Source organism: Halichondria panicea, chromosome 2 (assembly GCF_963675165.1).
Source record: "Halichondria panicea chromosome 2, odHalPani1.1, whole genome shotgun sequence".
NCBI classification, from domain to species: Eukaryota; Metazoa; Porifera; class Demospongiae; order Suberitida; family Halichondriidae; genus Halichondria; species Halichondria panicea.
This window is the reverse complement of record NC_087378.1, coordinates 2,190,875-2,206,068: the sequence shown is the minus strand read 5'-3', so window position 1 is coordinate 2,206,068 and position 15,194 is coordinate 2,190,875. Positions and strand designations below refer to the sequence as shown.

General features: G+C 40.7%; 1 pseudogene; it reads left to right on the top strand.

Moving 5' to 3' along the window:
• Positions 1–74: 74 nt before the first annotated feature.
• On the top strand, positions 75–13,976 carry LOC135330967 (protein mono-ADP-ribosyltransferase PARP14-like; annotated as a pseudogene).
• The last annotated feature ends 1,218 nt before the right edge of the window (positions 13,977–15,194 follow it).

Sequence of the window (15,194 nt, the reverse complement as noted above, 5' to 3'; positions counted from 1 at the left end):
CGTCACATATCCTGTCGCTCTAGCATCAGCCCCACCCCATACTTATTTTTGGCTGCATAATTATTATACTCTATAAATAGCTAGCTAGCTATCTGTACAGTACTACTGTGCAGCTTAGTAGCGCATAGATCATAGAGCAGGCTCCTGTCGCTCAGTATAGTAGTAATGGAGCCTTCTGAAACTCATAGTGAAAGTACTGGTGGTCCTCCCAATTCTCTTATGCAGCAAAATGTAGAAAAGGGAGCTAGCACACCAGAAAAGTCTAAGCTTAGTGCTAAGGATCCCTCTACATCTCCACTGCAAAGTCTAACTGCAGAAAGAATACAACAGTCAAAAGGAGGCAGGGCTAGAGGAAGGGCTAGAGGAAGAGCTGGTAAAGGCTTTAGAAGGAGCATCGATGAAATAAAGCCTGGTGGATTGGCAAGTCATAATAAAACTCCATTGGGATCGGGATCGAGTAGACCATCCGGAGTTGGCGTCCTGGCTGAATATGTTGAACTCAGTGAGTGCAACCATGTAAAGTTAAAGGTGCTGTTTGCTTGATTTCATGTACCGTATAGCGCGAACTTTTCGAGGAACTTATTTTGTGGAATGGCCTCTAAAGCATTTCGTTGAATAGTTTTCGTATGTTGATTGATTACCGGCCATGCATTCACGTTATAGCAATAATAAAAGTAAAGAACAATTTTCGTTGAATTAATTTGTCTAGGATTGCTAACTCAAGCCCCCTATTGGGTATTTGCAAGAGCGCATAAAAGAGAGAGAGCGTGTAACTTCCGTCTGCTACAGTATGGGCAGAATTCAAAACCACTACTATAAATAGAACTATGGTCACGTGGGACTACATTCCATGCACATGCAGCAGTGAGCAATTTCAAGAATAGTTCTTTTTATAGTAGTGGTTTTGAATTCTGCCCGTACTGTAGTGGATGCGTAAGTTACACGCTCTCTCTCTTTAATGCGCTCTTGGTATTTGGCATAATAATTATAAGACTGTTGCTTTTTAAGTTCTATGGAAATTCCCTTGTATAACACATAATAGTAAATTCTTGGAAGGCAACAGTAATCATAACTTCATTACATGGAACTACACTACACTACATTTCTTCCCCTATGAATATAGTTGAAGTAGCAAAGCACCTGGTGTGTTTCATGTGAATCAATCTTTCATGGTATGGTTTTGTGTTAACACTGGGATGGTTGTTTCAGAAAAACCGGAAGCAACTGCACCCATGCCGCCTGCCAGTTACTCCAGTCCACCCACCTTACTAAGCTTTGGTGATGCACAATATAAGATGACTGCTTCAAAAACCAAAATACCAGAGCAATCCAGCGGGGTGCCTTCCTTGCAACAGCAGTTGCCGTTTGGACAGTATTCCGTCGCACAAGCTGAACCCAGTACGATGAGTGCAACTGGTGAATCCATGAACGTAACACGTGAGCAGCAAATAATCAGCACATGTAACTGTAGTTCATGAATGGCATTCATTATACCTAAATACTCCATTGATGACAGATCCAACGGCTAGTTTCTCTCTGCTACCCAGCTTCAACAGTGCTTCAATTGGGACATCAACAACTGGTCCAGCCACTAGCTACAGTGCTAGCGACACTGTGTCTTACAGTGAAATGCCTCCATTGTCAAAGCCTTCTGGACAAGCCTATCAACTGGAAGGTCAACTACAGTTGGAAGAATCTGTTCAAGCCAGCAAACCGCCTCAGACTTCTGCAGTGTCATGTGAGCATAACTTTATTAATATGATGTACAAACATTGTGATATCTTTTTCAGATTCTCCAGCAACAGTAAGCAATACAGTGAAGGTTATGCCTGCCAGTATAAAAGGAACCATTGTTCAGAATGTTTTTAGTGCATCACCAGCAGAGATAGGAGCTTCCACCCTGTTGGTGATGACCAGTACACCTGCAGTGTGTCTCAGTGAAATGCCACCAGTACATTGTGTATCTCCTAGACAATGTAAGCAAAATTTAAACAAAGGGCATGTTCCAGGAAAGTTCTGTACATAATTATATACTTAACATAACATAATTAATCCAGCTGTGGGAGATATGTCTGGAAATCACTCTCTACAAAACCTCAGTTGTACAAGATTACCTGAGGTATCTCATCAGCAACAAGTTACAAACAATGGAGCTCTAGGAAAAGACAACACAGGTACATGTATACAACAGCTGTAGATATAGTGCAATTGTAACAAGATGTGAGTGTCATTCCTTACAGAAAAGCCTGGCTCGACCGCTCCTACTAGATATATGCTTTTCTCTTCATTATCTTTAAATATATCAAAGGGTGATCTGGAGATTTATTGTGCTGCTCTAGGAGACAATGTTGAAGTAGAATCAATAGATCTCCTTGGAAATGGGAAGGCAAGAGCTCTGGTTTCAGGCGTAACCAGTGAAGGTATATGCCCTAGCTGACACACATGTTCATCGTCTAAAATTTGATCTCCTCGCACTACCAGAAATGTCAAGAATCAAGACTAAGAACCACAAACTTAGAGGGGATGTTTTTTCTGTGGAATTTGATAATTCTAGCCCAGTTTTCACACAAGATGATGGGACGGACAAGAATGCCTCTGGAACTGAACAATGTACTATTGAGGTGAAGAGCATACCACGGGTCATTGCAGTTGAGGTGCTGGAAATGTACTTTGAAAACTCCAGATCTGGTGGTTCTAAAGATTGCGTGGAAGAAATCAAAATAATTGACTCTGAAACTGCCCATGTGATATTCCACACTCCAGAAGGTTTGTTTATTCGTCTCTTTCTTTTAAATTACATATTTGTGTGCAGCTGCTGCCTGCGTCCTGGCAAAAGAAAGTCACTCCCTGTTCAAGCAACCTTTGGAGTTGCAATATGTGAAGAAGACACGTCCATCTAAAGAGCAGAGAGAGTATGAACCTAATAAGCTCTTTCTTCAAAAGATCCCGGCTGATGTAGATGATGAGTTTTTTCAATTATATCTCTCTACACGACTGAAGATGGAAGTGGAGGATAATTTCAAAGTTGAACGTGTGGGAGATGTAGCAGTTATCACTTTCACAAGAGACTACCCAATCACTGGTAACATTCTTATTTAATGTCAAGCAAACGTATACACGTCATTTGTATTAACCTATAGAATTGGAGAGAATGATTTCGAGTATTCTAGAAAAACCTCTCCGAAAAGCTAAAGTTGAAGCTGAACTGTACAAAGTGTGCAGTAGCATTCGAATATCAAATGTGACTAGAAGCGATCATTATGATGATGATTTTTTGAGCCTCTATTTTGAGTCCAAGATTTCTAGTGAAGGCGTTGAAGTAGTTCAACGTGTTGAGCTTCTGGGGAACGGTGAAGCAGTGGTATCATTCAAGAATGCAAAAGGTACATACAGACATACCTGAACCATAATTATTACATGTATAATATAATAGATGCCCAAGAAGTTTTAAAGCATTCTCACTCGAGCAGTTTGGGCAATGACGTTTCAATTGAGTTAAACGATCTGTTGTGTGTTACTAAGCAGGAGGTCAATCATGCTACAGCCGCAATACCGAATACCTCAAAACCCACAAGTATTCCGAGTTACTTTAAAATTTATGTGAAACCACTACTTGCACTATCAATTAGCAAGAATACTCAAGACCTAAACCATCGTCTTGATACACTTCGAGTCAAACTGGAAATTGAAACAAAAACTGGAATTATAACAGTCACCTCTACAAAGCAAACACCTGCTCATTGGCAGGAGAATTGCAAGACACAGATAGAATCTTACATCAAGGAAACATTTTCTGAAGAGCAGAATCAATCAATTCCCAAGGATGCATTTACTGATATCTTAGGACAACTATCTAATCTTCAAAATGAAGCTCCATCATTTGTTTACAATTTTGGAGAAAATAATGCTAAACTGTCAATTGCAGGTGAAAAACTAATAGTTGACCATGCCAAAAAAATGATAGAGAATATATCTGATAGATACACCATTACCCAATTTGACATTTCTTTGAGTCCACAAGAATTTACCTTCTTAGTGACATTCAAACTTCCTGAAATAAAGAAACGCTTTTCTTTGATTGAAATTGACCCTCAAGAAAGTCACAATGCACTATCTGTAAGAGGTACGGTTAAAGATATTCATGAGCTTCGCCAAGAGGTTAATGAGCTGAAGGTTCACTTGGACGTGCCAATTGTAGTTGACCAAAGAATCAATGTCTTCCTCAAAAGCACATTAGGCTACCAAAGACTTCTAAGCTTTGTTCGCACACAGTCCTATCCGCTAGCTGTACACTGTGGAAATTCCAAGCTGAGCTTCCTGTGTGAATTAAGTGGAAAAAAATCAGCTGACGATGCTATTAAAAAATTGAAGCAAACTGTGACTACACATAAGAATCCACTTTCCAAATCATTCGTTTTATTGCAATCTCAACTAGAAGATTATCCTCCACTGTGCCAGGAGCTTGAGAATCAAAACAAAGTCGTAATCAGTACTCTTAACAATGAGCTCATAGTTGTGGGTTTCAAGAAGATGTTCAGCAGTGTTCAAAGCATTTGCTCCAGTACATTAAGGAAAAGTGTACAGATGAAGTGGTGTTCACTATCGAGGCAGGAGTTTGGAGGCTCTTCCAGACACATATGCGACCAGAATGGCTGTCTATTACTAAAAAGTGCAACCAACTTGAAGTTGCCTGCAAAGAGCCTACCAATGGAGATGAAGATAGCTGCACCCTGATCTTTAAAGGTGATAAGCTTCACGTAGAGCAAATTACCAACGAGCTTTCATGCGTACAAGCAAAGGTTTGCAAGCGAAACATTGAGAAAAATCAACCCGGTACTTGCAAGTATTTTCGATCGGAGAAGGCCCGAACTTTCTTATATGGAATTGAGGCTCGTAACCGTGTTGTAATTGAAGTTACTGAAGCATATGAAACTGTATTGACAGGTGATAATTATTCTGCTAAGTTTGTCAAGAAATGTACAGCACTCTTACCCAAAGGAGGTAAAAAGGTAAATGTATTTGTTGGAGATATTACCGAGTTTGATGGAACAGACGTAATTGTAAATGCGGCTAATGAAGATCTGAAACACATTGGCGGAGTCGCTCAAGCAATTGCTAAGAAAGGGGGACCAATAATTCAATCTGACTCTGATAATTACGTAAGAAAACATGGGAAAGTTGATACAGGGAGTGCGTGGCTGACAGAGAATGTTGGAAATCTCCCTTGCAAAGCCCTCGTTCATGCCGTTGGACCAAGATGGCAAGGTGGACGTAGTAAGGAAGAAGCCTTGCTAAGAAAATCATGCCTTCAAAGTTTGCAATCTTGCCATAATTTTCGCTCGATATCATTCCCTGCAATCAGCTCTGGAGTTTATGGCTTCCCTCTTGACAAATGTGCACTAACAATGGTCAAAACATTTATTGAATACAGTGAGAAATATGCTTCATCTACAATACAAGAAATCAATCTTGTTTTGTACAAGGAACCTGACTCAATTGTGTTTGTTTCGACTCTTCAAAGTCTACTCCCCAAAGCCAGCATTCAGATGGAACAAGCCCGTAAGGCTACTACTACCTATAACCCTCAACCCCTACCATCCTTTTATGGAAGCCAATCAAATCGAACTACTCCCAAAGGTCGAAAGAAGAAAGCTAATGCTTCTGTGCCTTTACATCAAGGAAGTGCTCCTATTAAGCTTCACCAAGGTGGTCTCCTGGACGTTCAGGTGGGGTTTAGTAGCATTGTAACTTAGCTTAGCACATTATATACAGATATTGTGCTAATATTATCATACTATGGCGCAATATTAGTGCCAAAATTAGAGTATAATACGGTATTTGTATCTAGTGGGCACTCTTTTTGTTAACTGCATGGTATAGAAAATAAATATTCAGGGGTACACTTTTTAGTGTATAGACTATCACTTGGGGGTGCTTTAAATACACAAAATAATTTTTTCTGACTGGAAGAGTACCCTTAATTAACAATATTTTTCCATACCCCCAAAATAATTTCTAAGGTTAAAGTACGTGGGTTAAAGTACACGTACTTTAACCTCTACTTAAGGGTGTGACTTGTATTTCTATTTAGAGCACACCCTTAAAATTAATTTTGAGTGCACTGGTATAATTATGTCAATCTCAGGGTGTCATACAACATGGGGCGGATATCTCCCCCTAGCTCCAATTTCCCCCCCCCTAAATTTGCGTTCATGTTGTGTTGTATGACTGAGTGGCAATTTTGCATACTAATAGCTCAGTAGGGTATTAAAATAACAGTTGCATGACCTTTGTTTAGCAACATTTTCTTCTTATTTCCCCCTTCTACTTCAAAATCCTGCATGTATGACACCCTGAATCTTCATGGTTGACAGTCCCTTAAACACTGGGATCTGGTGCAACTACGCTAGCTGGAAATGTACGTGCTAATAGCTGAGGAGAGAGCTGATTTATAGAGAACTGTTGGCTACAGAGATTGTTGATGGCTCGTTGAGTCAACAGAGGCGGAAGCCCTGGGCTATGTAGCACAAGCTTAGAGGACATGCTGGTGGCACGACCATACAGTTGCGAGCAGATTTTGTACACATACCTTAGCTTCTGGAGAAGTGGGAAGGCCTTCATCAGATCCCTTATTATGCCTCGAGGCGTAGCCGCACGAGGGATAATATGTGTGCATGTGTGCATGTGTGCATTGTGTGTGTCTGTCTGTTTGTCTGTCTGGTTTGTCTGTTTGTCTGTTTGTCTGTTCCAGCTGTAACTGCATGCTCAATGGTTGCAATGTGACGAAAACTAACAGCTTCTATAGGGTTCTAGCCACGTTGTCTTGGATTTTGATTAGCAAACTAAAGCTTCGTTCTCGAGTTATGGCTAGTTTAACTTACATTGAAGGCTGTTGCAGTCTTTTCATAGCATCATCTGCTTGCACAAACTTTCTTCAACATATGAATTAAGCCTTGCACTAAAGCGCTAGCTTTTTGTTAGCTACAAAGTCAGAAAAGTTATGTTAAAGCAGCTAGCTATATAGTAGCCATATTGATCTTTGCAGACACCCTTGTGGATGTAATGCGCATGCGCGCGCGCTCATCCCCACATGTTAGAGAATTTCTTGTATACCGGTAAGCCACAAAACACGACAATGATACCATATAGAGTAGATAATAGATGCATATGTACTAACAATAGTCTGAATAGATACATGAACACAAATCTTTTCTTCTTAGACATACACTTTCTGCTTATTTAGATACTATACTGTCTGTACTATACTACTGTCTGTGCTTAAATTCTCCCTTACGCTGTGCCTTTGACAAAGGTTTGCTCCCACTGTTTGGCTACAGGCCATTTTCGTCTACAAATATTCAAATTAGAGTGCATGGCGTCAATAATGGTACTCAAACTCTATGGATGCGCTCTAGAAATACAAGCCACACCCCTAAGTAGAGATCTTTGGGGGGGAAGCTTGAAAAAGAACCATGCACTCTAGCGCAAAAAAGTTGAAGCCATGCCCACTTCCAGTCACCACACCCCTATATTGTTTGTTGTTAGTGCCTATTATAGCGATCTATACTCCTAGCAAAGTGCATTGACAGGCAACTCCATGTACTGGTTTGAAATTGTGAATAGATAATGACCAATCATCCTCTATAGCAAAGCTATACATGTAGCAAAAGACCGCATCTAGAAAATGTTGGGTCTCCCTCTCCCTCTTCCTCTCCCTATCTCCCTCTCAGTCTCTCCTCCTATTTTCTCCTCTCTTTTGGGGGGCATTCTGGGGGGAAGCTTCCCCCATGCCCCAGTGGCGTATCCAGCTAGGGGCTCAGGGTGCTCAAGCACCCCCTAAGCTTAACATTAATTACTGGAACTTACTGGATAGCTGGGAGCTGAGCCTGAGCTTGCACTAAAGTTCGCAGAAGAGCTTTTATAACTGATTGGAGACCACACCTCCAAGTTTCCTAGCCTGAGCTTGCACTAGAGTTCGCAGAAGAGCTGATTGGAGACCACACCTCCAAGTTTCCTAGCTGGGCATGCGTACTGTGACTTATCAAAATTGGCATGCTACAAAATAGTACAAGTCAAGAATCTGCATCAGAAAGTTGTTCCTTGTCACTGTCAGTGTCTATATAATTCAGAAAGTGACCTAACCATCCCCAGCAGAGGACTAGAAAAACCTGATCACACTCTACCAGGTAGAGAAATTTTGATACAGATTTTCTTGGTGATAGTATAATTATTGTGCCTGTCACTAGCTACTCAGCAGAGAGATCTTTCAGTGATCTGAAGAGAATAAAGACAGCAGTAAAATCACACAGAACAATCGACTAACTGGACTATCTCTTCTACACATACACCGTAACATTTGATATAGCTAAGATGAGTCAGTTGTAGCATACTCTATCTATGGTTGTAGGCAATGCATGGTAGAGTTGATATCTTCTTTACTATTGTGATTGTTCTTTGTATAATGAAGGTGTGTCCCTTAACGTGGGTGTGGCTTCTGGTGCGTGGGCGGGACCCAAATTTTTGCCGCTCGCACGACCCGAGCACCCTCCTACTGATATTCCTAGAAACGCCACTGTGCCCCCCATGCACTATAGATGAAACCCTGCATGCTGTATGGAAATATATTTGAGGGTACTCTTTCCAGTTCAGGTCATTATAATTATTATGGAAGAGTATAATTTATTGGTACCTTCAAAAAATGAATTGTGTACCTAAACTGATAAGAGCACCCCAAATGTTTTTTTGGCAGTCTACACTAAAAAGTGTACCCCTGAATATTTTTTTTCTATACCAGTTGACAAAAAGAGTACCCCCTATAGATACAAATACCATAATTATAAAATTTTTGGAACTAATAATTATTGCGCCATATAATAATATTAATTTATACAGGCCGATGTCTACGTGAACTCTGCCAACCGCAACCTTGACCTTTCTCAAGGGGCTGTGGCCCAAGCTCTACTCAGAGCTGGCGGCCAAACATTACAAACTGAATGTACAGCCAGGGCTCCGATCAGGACTGGAGATGTAGTACCTACAAAGCCTGGAAACATACGGTGTCAATACATACTGCATACAGTTGTTCCCAACTTTGATCAGCCAGGGGGGAAAGCTCAAAAGGTGATTCCGAGTCTTAATTTTTGACTATTACTATATTAGTTCGATCACACAGGTTCTGAGGAAAGTTATTCGTTCTTGCCTCGAAACATGCTCAAAACTTAATGTAAGTTCTGTTGCTTTCCCATCCATTGGAACAGGAAACCTTCGCTTCCCTAACAATATTGCTGCTGAAGTAATGGTGGATGAAATTCAATCGTTTTTTGCTTCTAGTGCATCATCCATATCTACTGTTCATTTAGTCATATTTATGGCAGACACATACCAAGCATTCCAAACAGCAATCCAAAACTCCCAGACTACCAGCAATCCATCTGCAGTTCACATTCCAAAGTCGATTTTACATACACGAGTACCTAAACGAGTTAAGCCCAGGTCCTATTCGCAACCACCATTAAAGAATGCAGTCGTTCCTGGAACTGATTGTACTGTATCATTTGGTCAGTTGCGAGTAAAGATTATACAAGGGGATATTGGTGACCAAGACACAGACACAATTGTAGTCCCTACAAACTCTACCATGCAACTTACTGGCCAGGGAGTAGCAGGAGCAATTCTACGGAAAGGTGGACATAATCTACAAGAAACATGCAATACTGTATTAGCTAATTTTGGGAAACTGACAGAAGGAAAAGTGATTTTCACGCCTGTTACAGGTGACCTCAAATCAAAAACATTATTTCACATCGTTTTTGAGAGCAAAGATGACAAAAAATTTGTGAAACTAATTGTAGCCTGTCTACAAGAAGCTGAGAATATGAAGTACAAATCTATTGCATTGCCAGCTATTGGAACTGGTATCCATGGATATCCTGCACAAGTTGCTGCTCTTGGGATGTACAAAGCAATTCAGCAGGTCTCACCTATTCTCTCATATCTTAAGCAGATTCGTATTGTTTTGTATTCACATGATGACTGCAGTAAGTTTATCCAAGTGTTTCAGAATCCAGCGTCTTTCGAAACTCCTGGATTTATTGAGCGGGCAATCAACTTTGTGTTTCCATCTCGGTCAGAAGCCTCAGCAAGTGAAAGCCCAGTTACAGTGACATTTGACGACATAAATCAGGAAGTAGTCATCAGAGTTTATGGAAAAACCAATGCCTCTGTCAATGCAGCTGAGAAGGGCATTGAGAAGCTAATAGAGGAAACATTCATATCTAATGAAGTAGAAAATCGATTTATCGATAATTTGTCCCCTGAAGAAGTGAGTAGACTCCAAAGTAAATCAAAAGAGCTTGATGTATATATTGAAATTGATCCTGATCCTCTGAACACCATCAAGATCAAAGGTGATGCGTCCAACGTGCACAAAATGCAATGCTTTGCTATGGAGCTCTTATCCGAAGTTGAAAGGGCTGTTAAAAGGAAAAAAGATTCAGAACAAGTGTACAAAACGATAAAATGGTTTAGAACTGACTCAAATGGTGATGAAGAAGAATATTCTCAAGAAGAAAATCTCGAGATTGAAAATGCCTACCGCTACAGAAGTGGGAAAGGGGACTATCGGCACACGTCACAACCTGATCACACAGACTTCACTATTGATTTTGAAAAGAATGAGGAAATTGATCATACCAAACAAGATTCCAAATGCAGTGTCAACCGTGTTGATCTTCTTAAAAAAGTACAAGAAGGTAACATTGTCTGCATTATAATCATAATTATGCCCTCTGATTGTATGTACTTTTCTGCTCTTTAGAAACACCAAAAGAATGGGTGAAGATGCCCATAAACTTAAGTACAGGCAAAGAGGAGATTGTCCATGTTGTTGATTTGGACTCTAAGAGCCAAGAATATCAAGGCATCCAGCAAAAATTCAATGCCAGTATGCAATCAGTGAACGCAAAGCAAAAACTACTACATTCAATACCATCAAGAGCTCATTTAGGTCAGCTACAAGCAGTAACACTTCAACGTCCATCTTCTCAGAGTCATATTTATAGCTCAATTATAAGAATCGAAAGGATTCAAAATCCAACCCTTTATTCACAATATATTGCCAGAAAGAAGAAAATGGATAAGCTCAATCCACAGGGATGCCAAAATGAAAGACAACTTTTTCATGGAACCAAACCAGACAATTGTCCCACAATCAACCACGGAGGGTTTAATCGCTCCTACTGTGGCCAAAATGGTAAGTTTTTAAACTAGAGCACTAAAGTGCAAACCCTCGGCTGGTGACATGATTATAAAGAAACCAGAAGACTGCATATAGTGATGTAGTCTCATGAATCAGCCGCCGTTCTTTTGGAAGGAACGGCGGCTGATTCATGAGACTAATAGTGATGTTGTTATCATCATGCATGACTTGCACTAGTCCCCTCCCTCCCACGTCTGCTCGCGAGACTATCCTTGCACCATGTGACAAGATGGTCTAGATCAGATTGCAGGTCAGCTTGGTCTTCTGCATTGGCTATTCGCTTCACTGTCCAGCCTCCTCTGCTCTGCCACTCCACCCTCCCTCCCACGTCTGCTCGCGAGACTAGACTTGCACAGCAACTCAGGAGCAATAAAACTAAACCAGACTGGAGGCATGCTGAAACATTTGAGAACAGGTAGTAGTACTATAGATATATGCACTGTGGATTAGGATCACAGCAAAGAAGCCTGGAGTCTCAGAGAAGTATGGCTCCAGGTCCTGCATGGATCCCAGTCAGCTAAAGCAAGCTTTCTACTTTGGTGACCCTGTTCCATTCTTCCTGGTATATACAGCTTTCTACTTTAGTGACCCTGTTCCATTGTTTCTGGACCGGGTACATGATCACTTCAGTTATAAGTAACGCATGTGCAAGTTCTGTTCAAGCTACATTTTGCTCGCTTTTATTAGACAACGAAGCTTTAACACCGAAAGCTGCCACTATTAGAAGTACTGACTTGTTGTGTGGAGGCTACCCATGCTGTAAACGCAGTGCTAGAGCATCCAGGTAAGCAGACCCAGTCACAAGCTTCTTAGCTTTTGCTCGTTTTTATTTGACAACGAAGGTTTAACATGAAATTCTGCCACTATTAAAATTAATAACTTGTTGTATGAAGGCTATCCATGCTGTAAACGCAGTGCTGTGGCATCCAGGTGAGTAGATTCACCTGTCACAAACAAACAAACTAGAGCACTAAAGTGCAAACCCTCGGCTGGTGACATGATTATAAAGAAACCAGAAGACTGATATAATGCAGTGCATATAGTGATGTTGCTATCATCATCATGCATGACTTGCACAGCAACTCAGGAGCAATAAAACTAAACCAGACTGGAGGCATGCTGAAACATTTGAGAACATGTAGTAGTACTATAGATAGATTGGATTAGGATCACAGCAAAGAAGCCTGGAGTCTCAGAGAAGTATGGCTCCAGGTCCTGCATGGATCCCTGTCAGCTAAAGCAAGCTTTCTACTTTAGTGACCCTGTCCCATTGTTCCTGGTATATACAGCTTTCTACTTTAGTGACCCTGTTCCATTGTTTCTGGACCTGGTACAGGATCACTTCAGTTATAAGTAACGCATGTGCAAGTTCTGTTCAAGCTACATTTTGCTCGCTTTTATTAGACAACAAAGCTTTAACACCGAAAGCTGCCACTATTAGAAGTACTGACTTGTTGTGTGGAGGCTACCCATGCTGTAAACGCAGTGCTAGAGCATCCAGGTAAGCAGACCCAGTCACAAGCTTCTTAGCTTTTGCTCGTTTTTATTTGACAACGAAGGTTTAACATTAAATTCTGCCACTATTAAAATTAATAACTTGTTGTATGAAGGCTATCCATGCTGTAAACGCAGTGCTGTGGCATCCAGTTGAGTAGATTCACCTGTCACAAACAAACAAACAAACAAACCAAACGACTACTATAACCCGTGGCCGCCCACGCGCCTCGGGTTAACAAACAAACAAACCAAACGACTACTATAACCCGTGGCCGCCCACGCGCCTCGGGTTAATTAATGTATATTATAATAAAATTATGTATTATAGAAGCGCTTCAGAATCACTGGATTATTTATATGCACTTGCACTGTGTAAATGCAGTAGATTTCTTTAAGAGATATCCGTTTTGGGACTTATGCCCCACCATTCCACCATTTGGTCCCTTTTATAGGCTACAAATGTACTACTTTTAAAACTAGAAGTGGTATAAGAAAACCTAAAATTTACTATGGAATTCAGCAAACTAATGAATACACTAATCCCAAAACATGTCTTTTATTACGACTTATATGACTAGTCAGACGAGTTTAACGTCATTAGGCAACAAGTTAGTTATTGCAGGCGCCCTCGTGCAACATGCCATATATTGCACTGGATGACATAATACCCTCGGGGGCGAACTCTGGCTGGGCAATAACTAATACATACACATGCATGCACACAGCCACCGTGTATGGCAAAGGAGTGTATTTTGCTCGTGATGCTGAGTACTCTGCCAGAGACACCTACTCTCCACCTGATGCTAATGGTTACAAGTACATCTATCTGGCCAGAGTCCTTACTGGGGAATTCACAAGGGGTGCTGGAGGCATGCTGGTCCCTCCAGTGAAAGATCCAAGCAAGAATGCTCACATCACTTTTGACAGCGTTGTGGATAATGTTGCTGCTCCTGGTATTTTTGTTGTGTTTCAGGATGCCCAGAATTATCCCGAGTATTTGATCACATTTAGCATTTAGCCAACTTTGTAGAAATAGCACCTTTTTGTCGTAGATAAAACGATTAAATAGATATCTGCATAATGTACATGTACTAGTTAATAGAACTCAGTATATAGATCATGTATATAATTTTATAGATCTAGTTTTGTTTTCCCCTCCGGCTTTTTGTTGTCTGGTAGTTTTTTCACTTCGCATGTTTTGAGTGTGTTGAAAGATACCCGGTACATATTATAGTTAAACCTATTGCATGGTGCTCAAGTAAAATCACAAACATGATTCGGCAGGTTATGTTGGTAAAGATCGTCACATATCTCAGCCCCTGCCTGCGAGCCGAGGGGCTGGCAACAACGTGCATGGACTCTCGTACAGCCCAATTAGAAATAAACAAAAATCAAGTAGGCACCACGCCTTTTTAAATTGTGGTTTCTCCAATGTTGTATAGGTGTGAATGAGACCACACCCTTTCTTTGAACCACAGAGAGAGCCTATAATTATAGGCCGCTTTGAGGAAAAAGGCCTGGATTCGAGGCAGTGAAGACAAGTAGTCGATAAGGAGTGAGGCTAAATACAGAAATATTCCAATGATGTAATAGCCTACAAACCATGAATATTTAATTGGGAATTAGCTGTAGAGGTACATGCATGTCATATATATTGCTTGTAATGTGTGTTCTCACTGAAAGCTTTTGTATTGCAATTTGTATTGACTGTTTTGTAATAAAATACTGGACGGTATATAGATTGTCATCAAGAAAGAGGTATTACGTCAAGCACCAGTGTATGTTGTCACTTGTCACCAGCATGTGTGTCATAAATAATCTATGGTACTGGAGTTTGCAGAATCTTTGCAACACACCAGTAAAAGCGTAGAGCGTTACCCGTACCCGTTCCTTATATGGATTTTGTGTACACACTGTGGCCTGTTTTACTACTTAATTATATGAGCATTTCCCATAATTATAAGGAACTACAGTGCTCAACACACGTACACTTCTGTTCATGTGTTGCAAAGATTCTGCAATCTCCAGTAGCTAAGTCTATGCATAGTCTATGGCTACTCTAGTCACACATTTAATCTTCTAACTCTGTCAATGAATGCAAACACAATGTTATAATTCAGGGCCGTAGATAGCGCGAGCGGGGGGGCTGGGAGCCCTGGCATTCCAGATCTTATTGATCTGCACATGCTCAATGCTAGAGTGATGTCACAAAATTGAGATGTGGGCAGGGGGCTATCTGATGAGCATGCATATGCTGACTGCTGAGAATAACCTTTTTTTTAGGCTGAGCTTCGATCACTGTTAGTTGCTCTAAGACTATAAGTTGGTGCAACAGCAAGTTGGAAATTGCCATATTCAGAGGATATGAAATAACAGTTGATTGATTGATTTTTTTTTTAGTAAACATTTTCAGCTGTTATTTTGTCACCCTGCAAACCTA